Genomic DNA, 17,313 nt, shown 5'->3' with positions numbered 1-17,313 from the left:
ATAGTACTTAGGAAATTTCTAACTTGGAGATATCTAAAAAAAATGTATTCTTGGTAAATTATATTTATTAGATAATTGTTCAAAAGACATAAGGGAACCATCTAAAAATAAATCCAAAATCCGTGAAATACCCTTAGTCTTCCAAATTTGAAATGCACGATCCGTGAAAGAGGGAGGAAAAAATGTTACCTAAAATAGGGATCGCTAGCCCAAATTGGTTGAGAAACATCTTCTAACCAGAGTCAGTCACATGCACTTGTGTGGCTGTTGGACACTACACCATGCTTAGAGAGAACAGTTTTAAAATAGCATCAGTTGCTTGCGCTTGTGTTCAAAATGCAGTGATTTCTGTCACTGATAGTTGTTTAAAAAAAAGTAAGCAACAAGACAATTCAGAACTGGTTTGTTCACTGCAGTTTCAAGCATTCAGGCATAGAGATACCAGAAACATATGGAAGTGAAAATGAAATGATTTCCACTACTTCGACAAGTTAAGAACTATGAAGAATTTTAAACTATCAACGATCATCTTGAACATTACCAGGAAAATGAAGATTTGGAAGATGCAATCGTCGAGAGCATCGTATAAAGCCAGTCCAGTATCTACACTAGGAGTCGAAGCTGATTTTGTGCATTTACAGTCAATCAAGAGCGTGGCAGCGTACAGGTACACTGGATGAATTCCTCCATCGATAACAATTAGGAACTGGTACACAATTTTATAGTCATCATCATCATCATCATCATCATCATCAGGTGCCGTGCCCAGTTTAAGCTTTGACTGCCATGGCCCACACACTCCTGTTTCGGGTCAAGTGGATCAATTCATTGGTATTCATTTCCAGTACTCTGACTGCTGTCTGTATCATCATTTGTCTTTGTCTTCCTCTTGCTTTCTTCCCTTCAATCTTTCCCATAATTACCATGCATTCTAACTGCTCTTTCCTAATCATATGTCCAATGAAGTTACATTGCCTTTTCATGATCTCATACATTATTTCTCTTTTTGTGTTTGCTCTGTTCATGACATCCTCATTAGATATTCGTTTTGTCCATGATATTCTTTGCATCCTCCTCAAAAACCACATCTCTGCTGCTACAATTCGTTTCCTCATGTTACTAGATATTGTCCAACATTCTGAGCCATATAACATAACTGGATAAACATAACATTTCAGTACTGAGGCGGGTTGTCATGCCTGGTTTAGTATTGGTCAGTATGCTCTTCATTCTCGTAAAGGTGTCTTTTGCCATCCCTATTCTTCTTTTGATGTCCAAGTCGCACCTGCCATCTGATGTCACCCAGCTTCCTAAGTAGCAAAAGTTCTGTACTTGTTTTATGTCTTCCCCATTTATTCTCAGCCTGCAGATAGGATTCTACTTCTTTTTGGATTTCACCATACATTGCCTTTTTGCAATTTTTCTGTCTTTTTTATAGTACTGTAGAAATATTAGAACATAGAACATAGAATAGTACAGCACAGTACAGGCTCTTCAGCTCACAATGTTGTGCCGACCCTCAAACCCTGCCTCCCATATAAGCCCCCACCTTAGATTCCTCCATATACCTGTCTAGTAGTCTCTTAAACTTCACTAGTGTATCTGCCTCCACCACTGACTCAGGCAGTGCATTCCACGCACCAACCACTCTCTGAGTAAAAGACCTTCCTTTAATATCCCCCTTGAACTTCCCACCCCTTACCTTAAAGCCATATCCTCTTGTATTGAGCAGTGTTGCCCTGGGGAAGAGGCGGTGGCTAACCACTCTATCTATTCCTCTTATTATCTTGTACACCTCTATCATGTCTCCTCTCATCCTCCTTCTCTCCAAAGAGTAAAGCCCTAGCTCCCTTAATCTCTGATCATAATCCATACTTTCTAAACCAGGCAGCATCCTGGTAAATCTCCTCTGTACCCTTTCCAATGCTTCCACATCCTTCCTGTAGTGAGGTGACCAGAACTGGACACAATACTCCAAGTGTGGCCTAACCAGAGTTCTATAGAGCTGCATCATTACATCGCGACTCTTAAACTCTATCCCTCGACTTATGAAAGCTAACACCCCATAAGCTTTCTTAACTACCCTATCCACCTGTGAGGCAACTTTCAGGGATCTGTGGACATGTACCCCGAGATCCCTCTGCTCCTCCACACTACCAAGTATCCTGCCATTTACTTTGTACTCTGCCTTGGAGTTTGTCCTTCCAAAGTGTACCACCTCACACTTCTCCGGGTTGAACTCCATCTGCCACTTCTCAGCCCACTTCTGCATCCTATCAATGTCTCTCTGCAATCTTTGGCAATCCTCTACGCTATCTACAACACCACCAACCTTTGTGTCGTCTGCAAACTTGCCAACCCACCCTTCTACCCTCACATCCAGGTCGTTAATAAAAATCACGAAAAGTAGAGGTCCCAGAACAGATCCTTGTGGGACACCACTACTCACAATCCTCCAATCTGAATGTACTCCCTCCACCACCACCCTCTGCCTTCTGCAGGCAAGCCAATTCTGAATCCACCTGGCCAAACTTCCCTGGATCCCATGCCTTCTAACTTTCTGAATAAGCCTACCGTGTGGAACCTTGTCAAATGCCTTACTAAAATCCATATAGATCACATCCACTGCACTACCCTCATCTATATGCCTGGTCACCTCCTGAAAGAACTCTATCAGGCTTGTTAGACACGATCTGCCCTTCACAAAGCCATGCTGACTGTCCCTGATCAGACCATGATTCTCTAAATGCCTATAGATCCTATCTCTAAGAATCTTTTCCAACAGCTTTCCCACCACAGACGTAAGGCTCACTGGTCTATAATTACCCGGATTATCCCTACTACCTTTTTTGAACAAGGGAACAACATTCGCCTCCCTCTAATCATCCGGTACCATTCCCGTGGACAACGAGGACATAAAGATCCTAGCCAGAGGCTCAGCAATCTCTTCTCTCGCCTCGTGGAGCAGCCTGGGGAATATTCCGTCAGGCCCCAGGGACTTATCTGTCCTAATGTATTTTAACAACTCCAATACCTCCTCTCCCTTAATATCAGCATGATCCAGTACATCAACCTCACTCATATTGTCCTCACCATCATCAAATTCCCTCTCATTGATAGTGATAGTGTCCTAATTTGTTCTGTATTTTATTTACATCCAGAGTTTGTTACTCCGTTAAACAGTAGTCTTTTTTTTTTATAATACCTTTTTAACTATTTCCATGAAACTTCAGCTAATTGGGGAGCTGCTTAACTGAGCCCAAATGCACTGATCCCAATGTGTTCCAATTAACCAGAATCCACTGTATTTTATAAATTTGTTTTTAAAAATATCATACATTGAGCACTGATATAAATTGTATAAGAACTATGATCCATTAGGAGAAGAATCATTCAGAGTTCAGAATCATCTCAATCTCAGGACAAGTTTGCAGAAGATTTTGAGGGCAGTATTCCAGCCCAACCATCTTTAGCTGCTACATCAAGTCAGAAGAGCTAATGTTTATCAAAGTCTGAACACATTCAATTCTATCAGCAACTCATGCCTGCAATGAGACTCAAATAGTATTCATGTAGGGCCAGTATGTGCCATGGGATATTCCTACCAAATGATCTACTGGCTGAAGTCACATAAACCAGATACTTAACGAGAAAAGTTAAATGTAATAGCAATAACAAGGCCTGGTTATTGTCCAGAAAGTGTTTCACCATGACTCCTTAAAGGCTTTCCATCTACAAAAGTCAGATGACAATCTCCACTTCCTTGGATAAGTGCAGCCCCTATAAAGTTTAAGTAATAAGTTATCATTCACAACAGAGCAGCCAACTTGATCCACACCAGACACACATCCTAAATATTTAGTCTCTCCAATAAGACTAATGTAATGCACAGCCTGTGAAAAATGCATTAATAAAACTTTGTTGACTACAAGAGTTTCAAAACCAAAGGCATATGGTAGTTCTCCACAAATTGCGCTCTCTACAGACTTAGATTTACATCAGTCCTTTTATTGTAACTAGATTTAAATAGTGGAACTTCCCACCTACCAGAATCATGGGCAAACAGGCTGTAGCAATTAAAGGCTGACTTTTAGTTCCTTCAGTCTGTGTGGGACAATGTTATAATGCAGCAGGAGACCACAGATACATCAGATGTACTCAAAGTGATCACACAATCCACCGTTTATTTCTCTTATACGGAAGAGAGCTCATGGTGTACATTAAATGCAAGACACTACATTAGAAATAATATATTAGAAGAAAGTTACCTTGCCCAAGCAATTAAGCCAATCAACACGACCACCCATTAACCCAACCCTCCACAACCCCTACCATCACTACTTTAGCATTTTCTGTCAGTCACCTTATGTACAGACACTCCCATATCTAGAATCCTTTATATACATTCAATTAATGTATATAAACTATTTTACATGCTTATATTTGTAGTTTTTGTGCTACATTTCATTTGGAATAAAAATTATTTCGTTCTCCTTTACCCTATGTACTGGAAATTATATTTAACATACTTGAATCTTGAAGATGATGACAACCAGTTCATGTAGAAAAACTATTCGTCCACAAATATGAGAAAGGAAGAAGTGAAAGGACAGATTTTGCATCTCCTGCAGTCAAAGGGAAAATGGCATGAGGGGAGTGATTGGTAAAGATGCAAGAACTAACCATGGAGCCTCAAAAGGTAAGGGAAAGATGTGACTGCTGTGGATTCTTAATGGAGCTGTCAGAAATTGCAAAGAATCCATTATATTTTTTATGTTCACATATAACAGAAAACTGCCCATACAAAATGTCATTGCTTAAATGATCTCACCCTACTGAAGCATGCAACTCCACCAATGGTGAATGTTTTAACAGGCATTAGAAATTTGCATGATTAGCTTTCATCATAAGGAGATACAGACATTTATAGATGGAAGTGAAGTCATGGACAGAAATGTACAACTTCAAAACAGGGCCTGTTATTCATCTATACAGCATGACCCAAATAAATAGCAATCAGCTAATCTTGTTTCACCTGAAGATTATATTTGTTTTATATCGAGTTACCGCACAGTAACAGGCCCTTCCAGTCCAACGAGCCCACGCTGTACAATTAAACCTATGTGACCAATTCACCCACTAACCCATACATCTTTGGAATGTGAGGATGAAACTGGAGCACCCGGAGGAAACCCATAAGGTCACCAGAAGAACATATAAACTCCTTACAGCCAGAAGCAGGAATTGAACCCAAGTTGCTGGTGCTATATTAGTGGTATGCTAACCACTACACTACTGTTACTTGGGATTTTAGAAGGCCTTTGACAAGGTGCCACACATGAGACTGCCTAACAAGTTAAGAACCCATGGTATTTTACAGGAAAGATATTATCATGTATAGAGCAGTACCTGATTGGCAGGAGGCAAAGAGTAGAAACAAGCGGAGCCTTTTCTGGGTGGCTGCTGGTGATTGGTGGTGTTCCACAGGGGTGTGTGTTGGGACAGATTCTTTTTGCGTTTATGTCCATGACTTGGATGACAGAATTCATGGCTTTGAGGCAAAGTTTGTGGACAGCACGAAGATAGGTAGAGGAGCAGGTACTTTTGAAGAAATAGAAAAGCTGCAGAAGGACTTAGACAGATTAGGAGAACACGCAAAGTCGTTGCAGATGGAATACAGTGTCAGGAAGTGGATGGTTATGCACTTTGGTAAAAGAAATGGAAGGGTAGACTATCTTCTAAATGGGGAGAAAATTTTAAAAATCTGTCAAATCCATTACCACAGGCAGGTGTGAAAGCCAAGTCTTTACATATGTTTAAGGCAGTGGTCGATCGATGCTTGACTGGGCAGGATATAAAGGGACACAGGGAGAAGACAGAAGATTGGAGTTAAGAGGGAAAATGAATCATCCATGATGAAATGGCAGAACAGACTCAATGGCCAATGGTCTAATTCTGTTCCTGTATCTTATGGTCTACCAGGCCACTTTCTCACTTCTCATGTATAATGGCAAGTGAGATCAATTACTGACCCATCATATAGATATCTGAATTAAAGTTATGTTTGTGCACGTAAGCAGTCATCTACCTACATTTTTAATCGAATTATGTAAGCAAACCAGTCAAGTGGTCAAACCACTAAAGAGAGACAACCACTCATGCCAATGGTGGGATGATGGAAGCTTGGATTACATATGTAATACCAAATCGACTCTCCCACCATAGGAAGCATCCTCTCCACAATACAATGCTAATTGTTATCCAGATGGAAGGCCTCATCCTGAAACCTTGATGCTGCTTGACCTGCTGATGTGGTCCAGCATTTTGTATGGTGCTCCTGACTCCAGTATCTGCAGTCTCATGTCTCCAATGCTAGTTGATACCAGTTTATTACAATGTGTGCAATTTAGTGTCTCATGTACAGTACGTTTGAAAACTATCTTAACATTTGTACAAATTTTTCTGAAGTGGTTAAGTGAGACTGGAATCTCGTAACTCACCCTAATAGAAATCAATATAACATTGAGATATTATAAACAAATGTAAAAGACAAAATTCAAATGTTGTGAAACAAGAAAATGAAATGAAAATATAGAAACTTAGACGCATTCATTGTTTGATAGAGGCATAGTAGAGTATAATCTCCATGCAAAGACAGTGATGTTCATTGGGCTCACAGCCACATTTTCATTAAATGAGTAATAGTTGATGCGCTTTCAATGTGAAGCTAGAAACAACAACTCCCATTTCCTCCAGCTCTACATTCTGATATGTATATTTTGAAAGACGTACTATGTTGATACAAACTAGCATTTCTAAAAGAATCTTGCATAAATAGAAAGCAAGGTGTTGCAGGGATAAGTATTGCATATTAATTTATTTTATTTCAAGAGCAGAAAATTTACTGAAAATTCACTTCCATTTTGAAGATCTTTTAAAGTATCCATAAGTATAATCCAAAATCCTTACTAAAGGCATTTAATTGGAGGTGTTATATTTAATGCTTTGTTTCAAGTTTAATCAAAAAAGAACATCCCCCGGTATATATCTCGCACTCGCTCTCTCAAAAAAAATGATTTCCGGGACATTGTATATAATTTGCAGGCATTAGGGAGCCACTATTAATATGCGGGAGACTCCCGGAACTTCCGGGAGAGGTGGGATGTCTGCTATTGCATTAAAATTTGCTCTGGTCTAATGTGCCTCCTTGGGCTCAGGTGTTCAAGTGTGTTTGCACATTTTCAGTTCTAGATGGAATAACCTTCATGCTTCCGGTCTAATACATTGACTCATCAATGAACTGGGCAGGTTTATTTTTCTATGCAGTTTAGCTGCAAACAAACCATTAAGAAACAGGTACATAAATCTCACTACGGTAATTTTTCACAACTGATTATACTCACAAATTCAAAACTGAAGATGGCAGAAATTTAAAATAAAAACTGAATACTCTGGAAATATTCAGCAAGTTGAGCAACACTTTTGAGAAAGAAACAACATTAACATTGCAGTCAATGACATCTCACTTCAAATGGAAAACAAAATCAGAGATGCAAAGCAAATAGAAGCTAGCATATGACAAGTAAAGATCCGTGACAGGGTAGAAGGCTGATTAAGTATCAAGTGAGGAAACTTGTTTAGAAGAGGTAAAGTGAGAATATTAGAATCTTTAACTGAATTTATTGCAAGTCCAAAAGTCTGCAACATAACCAGTGGTAACAAGAGGTGCTGTAGAAGTTTGCACTAAACTTAATTGAAATAATGAGATAGTGACAGTAATCTATTCCCAGCTGGTCAAATGCAGCAGAGACAACACCGATAGCAGCAAATACAATGCACTATTGTGCAATGAATTTTACCCATAAGTATTCAGAAGAACACAGGCAAACTGGCAGTTGTAGCATCACCAACATGTACAAGAAATCTCTCCAATAAAGAAATTTATTAAATGCAGAGGCTACAAAATAAAGATGAGGATATGGCAACTTTTATTATGACTTTGGAGTGAAGGGGAATAAATAAGAAATGTATAGGGAATAAGTTAGTGGGGGGGATAATTGGTTAAAATTTTGAAAGGAAGGCTAAATAGAAAATATTACAATCAGAATGAACATTGTAGATATGGAGCAGCCAGAGAAACACGGTCATCCCTAAAAATGTTTGATGTTACTGGTGTAATAGCTGTGGGATACAGAGCTACTTCCTTTTCTGTAGTCCTGTGGGGTTAAGTACAAGAGGCAGATAAAAGTGCCAGAACCTTTTTAATGTGGAGAGGCCATTGTACTATATTAAGGGTTCCAAAACTGAGGTCCACAGACCCCTTACTTAATGGTATTGGTCCACGGCATAAAATGGTTGGGAATCCCTCTACTACATGAAACACATAGACCTGCAGAGCAAGATCTTAGTTTCCATTGCATGAAGGTGCATGAAATTGCAAGTAGCATGTGCTGAACAAACTTAATATACTGATACGTATGCATGCACAAATACACATAAACAGATAGTGGATTATCTCAGTGATGAAGATGCAGAAGCCCAAGAGGAAAAGTGCTGGAAATGGACCATATAAAATTTGGAAAAGTAAATGATGTCTTCTAGTTTAAGGCCAGACTAGTAATATTAGTAATGTACTGGAAAATCAATTGAAGGAGGAGGGGTACCTGATTAGAGGTCTGCCAACATATAAAATTAAAACCAAGCACAAGGAGGTACTTCTTCTTGATTCATGACCCAACAATCATCCAGAATCCATCCCAGCCTACAGCCACTAGATCCAGTCTACAGGGCCCACTTTCACACCTTGTAACAGTGCCTTATATAAATGTCCTGAGTATTAATTATGCATAAAGAGCTAAACTGACCCAAACAAATAGGAATGGCAAGACCCTTGACAGTGCTGATTTGCAGAGAGATCTGGGGATTCTCTGAAACTGACTACACAGGTTGATAGATGGTAAATATTATGTTTTGTAACTCCAAAGTATTAAACTAATTAAAATATTGTCACAGGAGTTCAAAATGTAGATCTAACTTCTCATTTTTACTTCATTTTTACATATAACCTGTAATGAATTATTTGAAAACACTTTTCAATATTACTGAAATATTAAATACACAACAGTAAAGAAAGCATTTGGCATGCTTGCCTTCTTTAGTTGAGAAATTGTGTTTATGAGTCAGTAAGTTTTGTTGCAGCTTTATAAAACTCTAGTTAGGCTGCACCTGGAGTACTGCATTCAACTCTGGTCACATTACAGGAAAGATATCAAGGTTTTCAAGACAATGCACAAGAGGTTTACCAGGATGATGCCTGGATTAGAAGGCATGTGCCATAAGGAGAGGCTGGACAAACTTGGGGTGTTTTTCTCTGAGGCATAGATAGAGTAGATAGCAAGTAGCTTTTTCCCCAGGATTGAAATGTGCAATACCAGAGTGCATGCATTTAAGGTGGCAGGGATAAATTCAAAATACACAGTGGGATGCCTGGAAGTGCAGACAAATACAACAGAGGTATTCAATAAGCTCTTAGATAGGTACGTGAATATGCAGGAAAAGGAAGTATATGGACATTGAGACTGTAAAACATAGGTGCAGAATTAGGACATTCAGCCCATCGAGTCTGCTCCGCCACTACTTCATGCCTGATCAATTTCCCTCTCAACCCCATTCTCCTGCCTTCCCCCCATAACTTTCACGCCCTGACTAATCATGACTTATCAATCTCCGTCTTAATTACACCCAATGACCTGGCCTCCAAAGCTGCTTATGCAACAGATTCCATAGATTCACTGCCTTCTGGCCAAAGAAATTCCTCTTCAGCTCTGTTCTAAATGGACATCCCTATTCTGAGGCCGTGCACTCTGGTCCTAGACTCCCCCCACCACAGGAATCATCCTCTCCAAAACCACTCTATCTAAGCCTTCCAACATTCGATAGGTTTCAGTGAGATCCCCCCCCCATTCTTCTAAACTCTAGTGAATAAAGGCCCAGAGCCAGCAATCGCTCCACATACGATAAGCTTTTCATTCCCAGAATCATTCTTATGAACCTCCTCTGAGCCCTCTCCAATGTCAGCACATCCTTCCTTACATAATGGGGGCAAAACTGCTCATAATACTTCACGCCTCACCAGTGCCTTATAAAGACTCAGCATTATATCATTGCTTTAATATTCAAGTCCCCTCAAAATGACTGCTAACTTTACATTTGACTTCCTCACTACCGACTCAACCTGCAAATTAATTTTCAGGGAATCCTGCATGAGGACTCTCAAATCCTTTTGCACCTCGGATTACTGAATTTTCTCCCCATTTAGAAAATAGTCTCTACTTTTATTCCTTCTACCAAAGCACATGACCGTAAACCTCCCGACACTATATTCCATTTGCCACTTCTCTGCCCATTCTCCTAATCTGTCCAATTCCTTCTGCAACCTTCCTGCTTCCTCAACACTACCTGCGCCTCCACTTATCTTTGTTTCACTTGCAAACTTGCCCACAAAACCATCAATTCTGTCATCCAAATCAATGACATACAACACAAAAAGAAGTGGTCCCCATACCAACCACTGCAGGCCATTCCAAAATCAAGCTAACTAACTGTCCTTCAAAAATCAAGGTCCACAAGACAACTTGAGAAAAAGTGGATCACTTACCATATCTCAGGAACCAATGCTCAGCAAAAGCAGATGTCTATCGCCTGCCACAAGCCAGCAAGGCCTCTTGTCAACTGAGTAAAAGTGTATGCAAGGACCGAAGCGTTAAGCACGAATTCCTGCAGTGCAAAGCATTAGAGATCCCCATCCTCTGGTATCCTCTAGACACCTCAAAGCATGAAGAAATGCCATCAATGTTATCTCCACAAAGCCCTTTAAAACCTTTGGCACAGAAACATCACCAAATCAAGGCTTTGATCACATTCATAAAGGCAAGCCATATGCCTGACACCAGAGTCCTGGAGAAAGCAATCTTGCTGAGCTCCATCACAGTAGGAAATTTCTAGGAAGCTACAGACTATATGCAGGGATAGCTCACTCAGCATCCTCAAGCCTGCTCTGCCATTTAATATGATTGTGGCTAATCAGATTATAACCTAAACTCCACAATCCCATCTACTTACAATAAGCTTTCATCCCTTGCTTATCAAAAGTGTATACCTCAGCCTTGAAAATATTTAAGTTTCATTTCCATAACCCTGTTCAGAAGGGATTTCCAAAGACTCAACCTAAAAATGTCTCAAATTTAAATGGCTAACTAATTCAAAACACTTCCAAAGGAAACATCCTCTCCCATCCATTCTGGTATGACTTCTCAGATTCAGTGATTTTCCAAATTCCAGCTGTCCAAAGCACAGTCTGTTCCACCTTCCTCATAAGACAAATTGTCTCTAGGTATTACTTAGTTCAGGTATTAGTCTCCAAACTACTTCCAATGCATTTACATCCTTTCTTAAATAAGACCAACATTGTACACAGCACTCCAAAAGTCATCTCATCAAAGATCCATATAAGAGAAACATAAACTCATTATTGTATTTGGTTCCCACAGCAATAAACTTTTTTAAGCTTCCTAATTATCTGCATTCTATTCATTTGCAATGAAACGCCAGATTGCAACGTACCACCATGTTTCCTTTTATTGCTCCTGGAAAAACAGACATTTTCAAACTTCCCTCAGATTATATGTCATTTGCCACATCTTTGTTCACCCATTTAATCTACCTGCATTCCCTTCCTACAAAACTTTCAATCATCAGCAAGTTCAGCAACTATACCCTTGCTGCCTTCATCTGAATCATTATTACAAATTGAAATGAGTTGAAACCAGCTAATGTCTCCTTCAAAATATAAACCCTCACCAATTCATGTGAACCTTGGTTCATAACTACTCAAAATTAACATCCACCAAGCCACTGACCACCTTGAGTTCCCATGACAAGAACCATGCAAACAGTGGAAGGAACAGCAAAGCAACCTAGCAATTCAATCACTAATCCTATCAAATACAACTTAGCCCAAATGTAGCAGAGTCTGTGGATTCCTTCAACCACCTTAGAACTATAGTAGAAGCAAGCTACCACCAACCTCTCCTCAATCCCGTTCTGATATGCCACTCTCAGGCTGGAGGAGCAACTCCTCATATTTTGTCTAGGTAACTTCCAAGGTAATGGAAGGAACATCGATTTCTCCAACCTCCAGTATTTTTTTTCCCTCTCCCCCCTTCAATTTCTCACTCTGGCCTCTTACCTCTTCTCCTCATCTGCCTATTACCTCCCCCAATGCCCCTCCTTCTTTGTTTTCTCCCACAGTCAACTCTCCTCTCCTATCAGATTCCTTCTTCAGCAGCCCTTTACCTTTTCCACTAAAACCTCCCAGTTTCTTACTTCACCCCCACCCCACCCACCTGGCTTCACCTATCACCTTCTAGCTTGTTCTCCTTCCCCCTCCCCCCACCACCTTATTCTGCTATCTTGCTACCTTTCCTGCTGAGTTCCTCGAGCATTCTATACATGTTGCTCTGATTCCCAGCGCCTTCAGATTCTCTTGTGTTTATCAACCTTGAGGTTTCGCCCAATAAGATGATTTTGTTTACATCATCTGAAGCCATCCTACCTACCAAACAGAATTAATTCTCAACTTTCAGCATTAAATTTTAACTCCCACTGATTGGTCCATTTCACCAAATTGTTTACATTGGTTGAAACTTGTGAAAGATACTTTTGAGTTATGTTATCTGCAAAATATTAATGTGTTTTGATTTACTTTTATAGAGTCTATATTTACATGCCCACTTTTCTCTACCAATCCTACAATAATCATTCATTTCTCCTTACCTACATCACCTTTCAATCATTTCTCCACCCTGCATTCATACTTGCACCCACTCAAAGTGTAAGCAATTTACAGCACCCAATTAACTTTCCATCCAGCACACCTCTGACATATGGGAGAATAAAGTCCACGCAACACTGAGAGAATGGGTAACTCCACGTGGACAGCGCTCATGGTCAGTATCAGAAATGGGCCTCAAGATCTGTAAAGCAACAGAACTAAGCAGTGTGCCATTGTTACTTGGTCAAAGATTATACATATTTGGCTAAAAAAGAACCAAAAATATATATAGAAACAGGAATAAGGTAGTAGCCCAACAAATCTGTTGTAATTCAACAGAAACACAACTGAACTTTTATACAACTCCATTCTCCCATCTCAGCCCAAAATCCCTTATTCAATTACTGACCATCAATATCCCTCTGTTATACAAAATGTCTAATTCATCATAATCCTCTGAGTGAATAAAAATTACCCTTTTCACAGCCATAAAGACTGACTTGCTTATCCAGATGCAGAATAAGCTGACAACATCTATAATATTCACCTCTTAATTCTTTCAAACTAAAAAAGATAGGCCCATTCTCACTCTAGGAACTAATGCAATAACCTTTCTTAGCAGCCTTTTATTTACAGTATTTCCTTCCTTACAATCATCAACCAAAGCAATTTTCCACGTGTTGTCTTTTCAAAGTTTTAAAAGTTCAACATGTTTTCTTTCTCTTTTAACACAAGCCCTTTCATAAAAAGGCTAACATGTCATTTGCTATTCCAATTGCCTACTAGAATCCCATGTGATTTTTGTACAAGATGTTCAAGTCCAAACTCCGTTATATTACCGAGAGTCCCCTTATCCTTATCTTTAGTTTTACAAGTATATGCTGGTTATTTGTTCATATTTTCCATTAAATGAATCTATCAGACATTGTTTTTTTTAAAGTTAAACCAAAGTGAATATTTAAGACAAACACCCAACCCCTTCACAAAATAGCAACACTTTGGATTAGGTGGTAAACTTAGATAGGTGCAATGAATTAATGCTTGCAAGATATTTAATTATATGCTCCACACAGCTCTGAATCTATTAAGATGTCTGAAAAACTCATTGTTCGGTTTATAGCAAGGTTTATTTGAACTTGGACACCAAAACGTACTAATTACAAACCTTTTCTTTCCAATCAGTTACTTAAGTATTCCAAGCCAAGTAACATTTTTGACCGAAGCCACTATGTTACAGGTATATCGATCTACTGGTAGTATCTTTTATGGGCCTAGCTGACAAAGAAATAAACCTTACTTAATTTTGTAACATAGGATATTCATCACCTAAAAGTTATAGAATAAAGTTAGGGACTCTTTAAAGAATGATCTTAACTGTAAAATTCCAGGCTGACGGTACTGCTCCCGACTGTCAATGCTTACGAGTTTAAGTTACACGACTGAAAAGGTGCAGTGTAAAGAAGGAGGTGAAAGAAAATGGAAACCCATTAACTGGTATAATGTGTGCAGACTTGAGAGAGATTTGATTTCAGGTAACACCGCAAAGACCATCAAGACTCATTAACCAGAAAAGGGAACAGTGTGGGGAGACAGAGATGATGTCGCGTTAGCTGAAGGAAGTTCTTTGATATGGTATGCTGATAATTTACGCTTATAAATAGGTACTTCGACAGACTATACGTTACCAAGCACTGTGTAACCGAACACGAATAAACACACATCGAATGCCATGTTTCTCGACACATAACATATCCAAATTGACAACAGCCAATAGTTCATCACGGGATGAAAGAAACCTTAAAAAGTGAACTGCTCTGCATAATTCCGCATTGAGCGTCTGGCATTCAACTGGCGAAGGCCTATCGCAGAGTTACTCAAGGACAAATACTGATGTCCTTCTCTGTGGAAAAGCACGGACAAACACACACACATACTGTACATCCAACTAGGCTCTACAGCAATGTGAACCACGGATGTTAATTTTCCCAAATAAACATCACTTACAGCGTTCACTAGTTTTGTTTAGTTACCTGATTGCTTTAGTTCTTAAGAAACCACCTGGTATCTTGCAAAACGGATTTCAATATTATTATTTTAAAAAAATACTACCCGCACCTTATTCGCCTCTGATCGGATAATACTCCCAACATCAAGTTGTCAAGGGCTCCAAAGCAGCACCAAGGCGGAAACGCAACCACCCCGGCTGAATGACAGCGGCGTGGACCTATTGACGGACGCGCTTCGAGCAATGGCGAGGTCTTGTGACGTCTTGAAACCAATAGAAAAGGGAGTGATAGAGAGGCGGGCTTTCAGATCGGGGGGAGGAGGCGGACAGCCCGCTGGGAGAGCTCGAGCTTCGCCAACCGCCGTTTCATGGGTGAAATGGACGCTGTGATTTCTTTTTACCCCCTTTCCCCTCCTTTAAAACAGCTTATCGTTAGGGTCTAGGGCAAGCGTCAAGGTAATAACAGGTGACTGAACATTGCGTTGTGTGAGAGTGAAACGTTGCGGTGTCACGCCGTTACTCACCTCGGCTCGTCCTCGGCCCCATCCGCCAACCACCGTCTTTCGCCCAAAAACAAACGGCTGGGTGTCAGCAGCACGGAGAAACCACTTCTCGCGAGACTTCAGCTGGTGGTCTCGCTCGCCTCGGCCAGTCTCTGTTTGCTTGGACCGCCGTCTTCAGTCATGATCTGCAGATTTTTCTGCCAAATACAGTTTCGGGCGAATTACCCACGCTCGATCCTTGAACCTATTTTCAGACATTTCTTAAACAGAAATCTTAAGCTGTGCAACCAACAGCTTGCCAATGTTTTCTAGGCCACGGCTTTAGGCTAGCTGCAATCAGTAATTCGGAAACCTCTTTGACCTGCCATGCGTGGAAACGAAGTTGTTCAGTCAATTCTTGCAATTAAATATATTTACAGTCCCTGTTTAAAATACGTCGTATAAATTGTATGTATATGTATGCCTTTCAGAACTATATGTACCATGTGAAGGACTTATTAGAGCGTTGCAGCAGCGATCTCAGGATAACCCTAATGCCATCACTTAACTATAATCTTGATCTTTATTATTTAAAAGATAAGTGACAGTGCAGAATGGGTTTAATGATATCTAGATAACCCAAAATGGTGACAAGATTAAGATGTAGCTGCAGAGGAAGTCGTCTGACAGAAGTTCACTGCAATGACAGAGAATAGTTATCTTAAAGGGGAGGTAATGCCACGTAGTGGATGTGCCATATACATGGTGTGCAGGAAAAGTATGAAAGGTTATAACTATGTGCTCTATGTAGAACAGGTTTAGATATTACAACAACAAATAACTTCAAGGATCTGGGGACAACAAGGAACACAGTGACATAGCAGCACATGAAGTAAGGGATTTAAAGAAAAGAAAGCTCGCTAATGACTGTAGATTTGTTGAGGACATGCCCTGAGGAACACATGGGTCAAGCCCTTGGAGATGGTAATGGTAGCATAATTAAGGATGGCATGAGGCTCCTTCAGCAGTAAAACATAAGAGCTAGAGACTACAAGTTATAAAGAGTCATGAATACAGCATAGAAATAGAACCTTCACCCATGGAATCCATGCTGACCATCAACTGCATAGTTGCACTAATTCTAAATTAATCCCTTATTTTTACTTTGTAGGTGTAAGGAGTAATGTTTTAGCTATTAAAGAGCCCACCCAGCCTCAGATTACCTGTTCAGAATGACCTGATATTTTAATTGCCAAAAATCAGGGCATAGTGCCATGTGCCCAGGTTCCTGAACATAGTTACACTGCAGAAACAGGCCCTTTGGCCCATCTCATCTGTTCCAAACCATTACTCCAAATAATCCCATTAACCTGCACCCAGATAATATCCTCCAAACCCTTCCCATTCATGTACCAATCCAAATTTCTCTTAAATGTTGAAATCGACCCTGCATTCACCACTTGAGCTTGGCAGCTCGGTCCACACACTCGAGTGAAGAAGCTGCCCCTCATGTTCCCCTTAAACATTTCACCATTCGTCTGTAACCCATGCTATCTAGTTCTAGATTCACCCAACTTCAATGGAAAAATCCAGCTTGCATTTACCCTATCATTGCCCCTCATAATTTTGTACATCCCTATCAATTCTCAGTCATTCTGCTATGCTCTACAGAATAAAGATTTAGCCTATTTAACACTTCCTTTTAATACAGGTCCTCAAGTCCTGGCAACATCCTTGTAAAATTTCACTTGAAAACCAAGGTTCCCTAAACTTGTTATCCTTGCCTTTTATTCTGACAGGAATATACAAACACTGTACTCTCAAATTTTCACTTTAAGGCATCACTTCTTAACCAAGTACACCTTTACCAGAAAACAACCTGCTCCAATCCCACTTGCCAGATCCTTTCTGATACTATCAAAATTGGTCTTTTCCTAATTTAGAATCTCAACCCAAAGACACGACCTATCCTTTTCCATAATTACCTTAAAATT

At 39.9% G+C, this 17,313-nt stretch overlaps 1 protein-coding gene across 4 annotated transcripts in view; it reads right to left on the bottom strand.

The window, feature by feature from the left end:
* osbpl2b (oxysterol binding protein-like 2b) overlaps positions 1 to 15,435 on the bottom strand; it is a 78,771-nt gene extending 63,336 nt beyond the window's left edge. Inside the window, exon 1 of one of the 4 annotated variants that reach the window (XM_063041215.1) lies at positions 15,362 to 15,435. The gene's annotated coding sequence lies outside the window, so the exon portion shown is untranslated. Of the gene's footprint in view, positions 1 to 14,517; positions 14,535 to 14,862; positions 15,207 to 15,361 lie in introns of those variants that run through there. The other 3 variants (XM_063041214.1, XM_063041216.1, XM_063041217.1) reach the window with 3 other exon arrangements.
* Positions 15,436 to 17,313: the final 1,878 nt, after the last annotated feature.

Source organism: Mobula hypostoma, chromosome 2, assembly GCF_963921235.1.
Source record: "Mobula hypostoma chromosome 2, sMobHyp1.1, whole genome shotgun sequence".
NCBI lineage: Eukaryota > Metazoa > Chordata > Chondrichthyes > Myliobatiformes > Myliobatidae > Mobula > Mobula hypostoma.
Note: the sequence above shows the minus strand (reverse complement) of the source record. Positions and strands in the feature narration are given on the sequence as shown.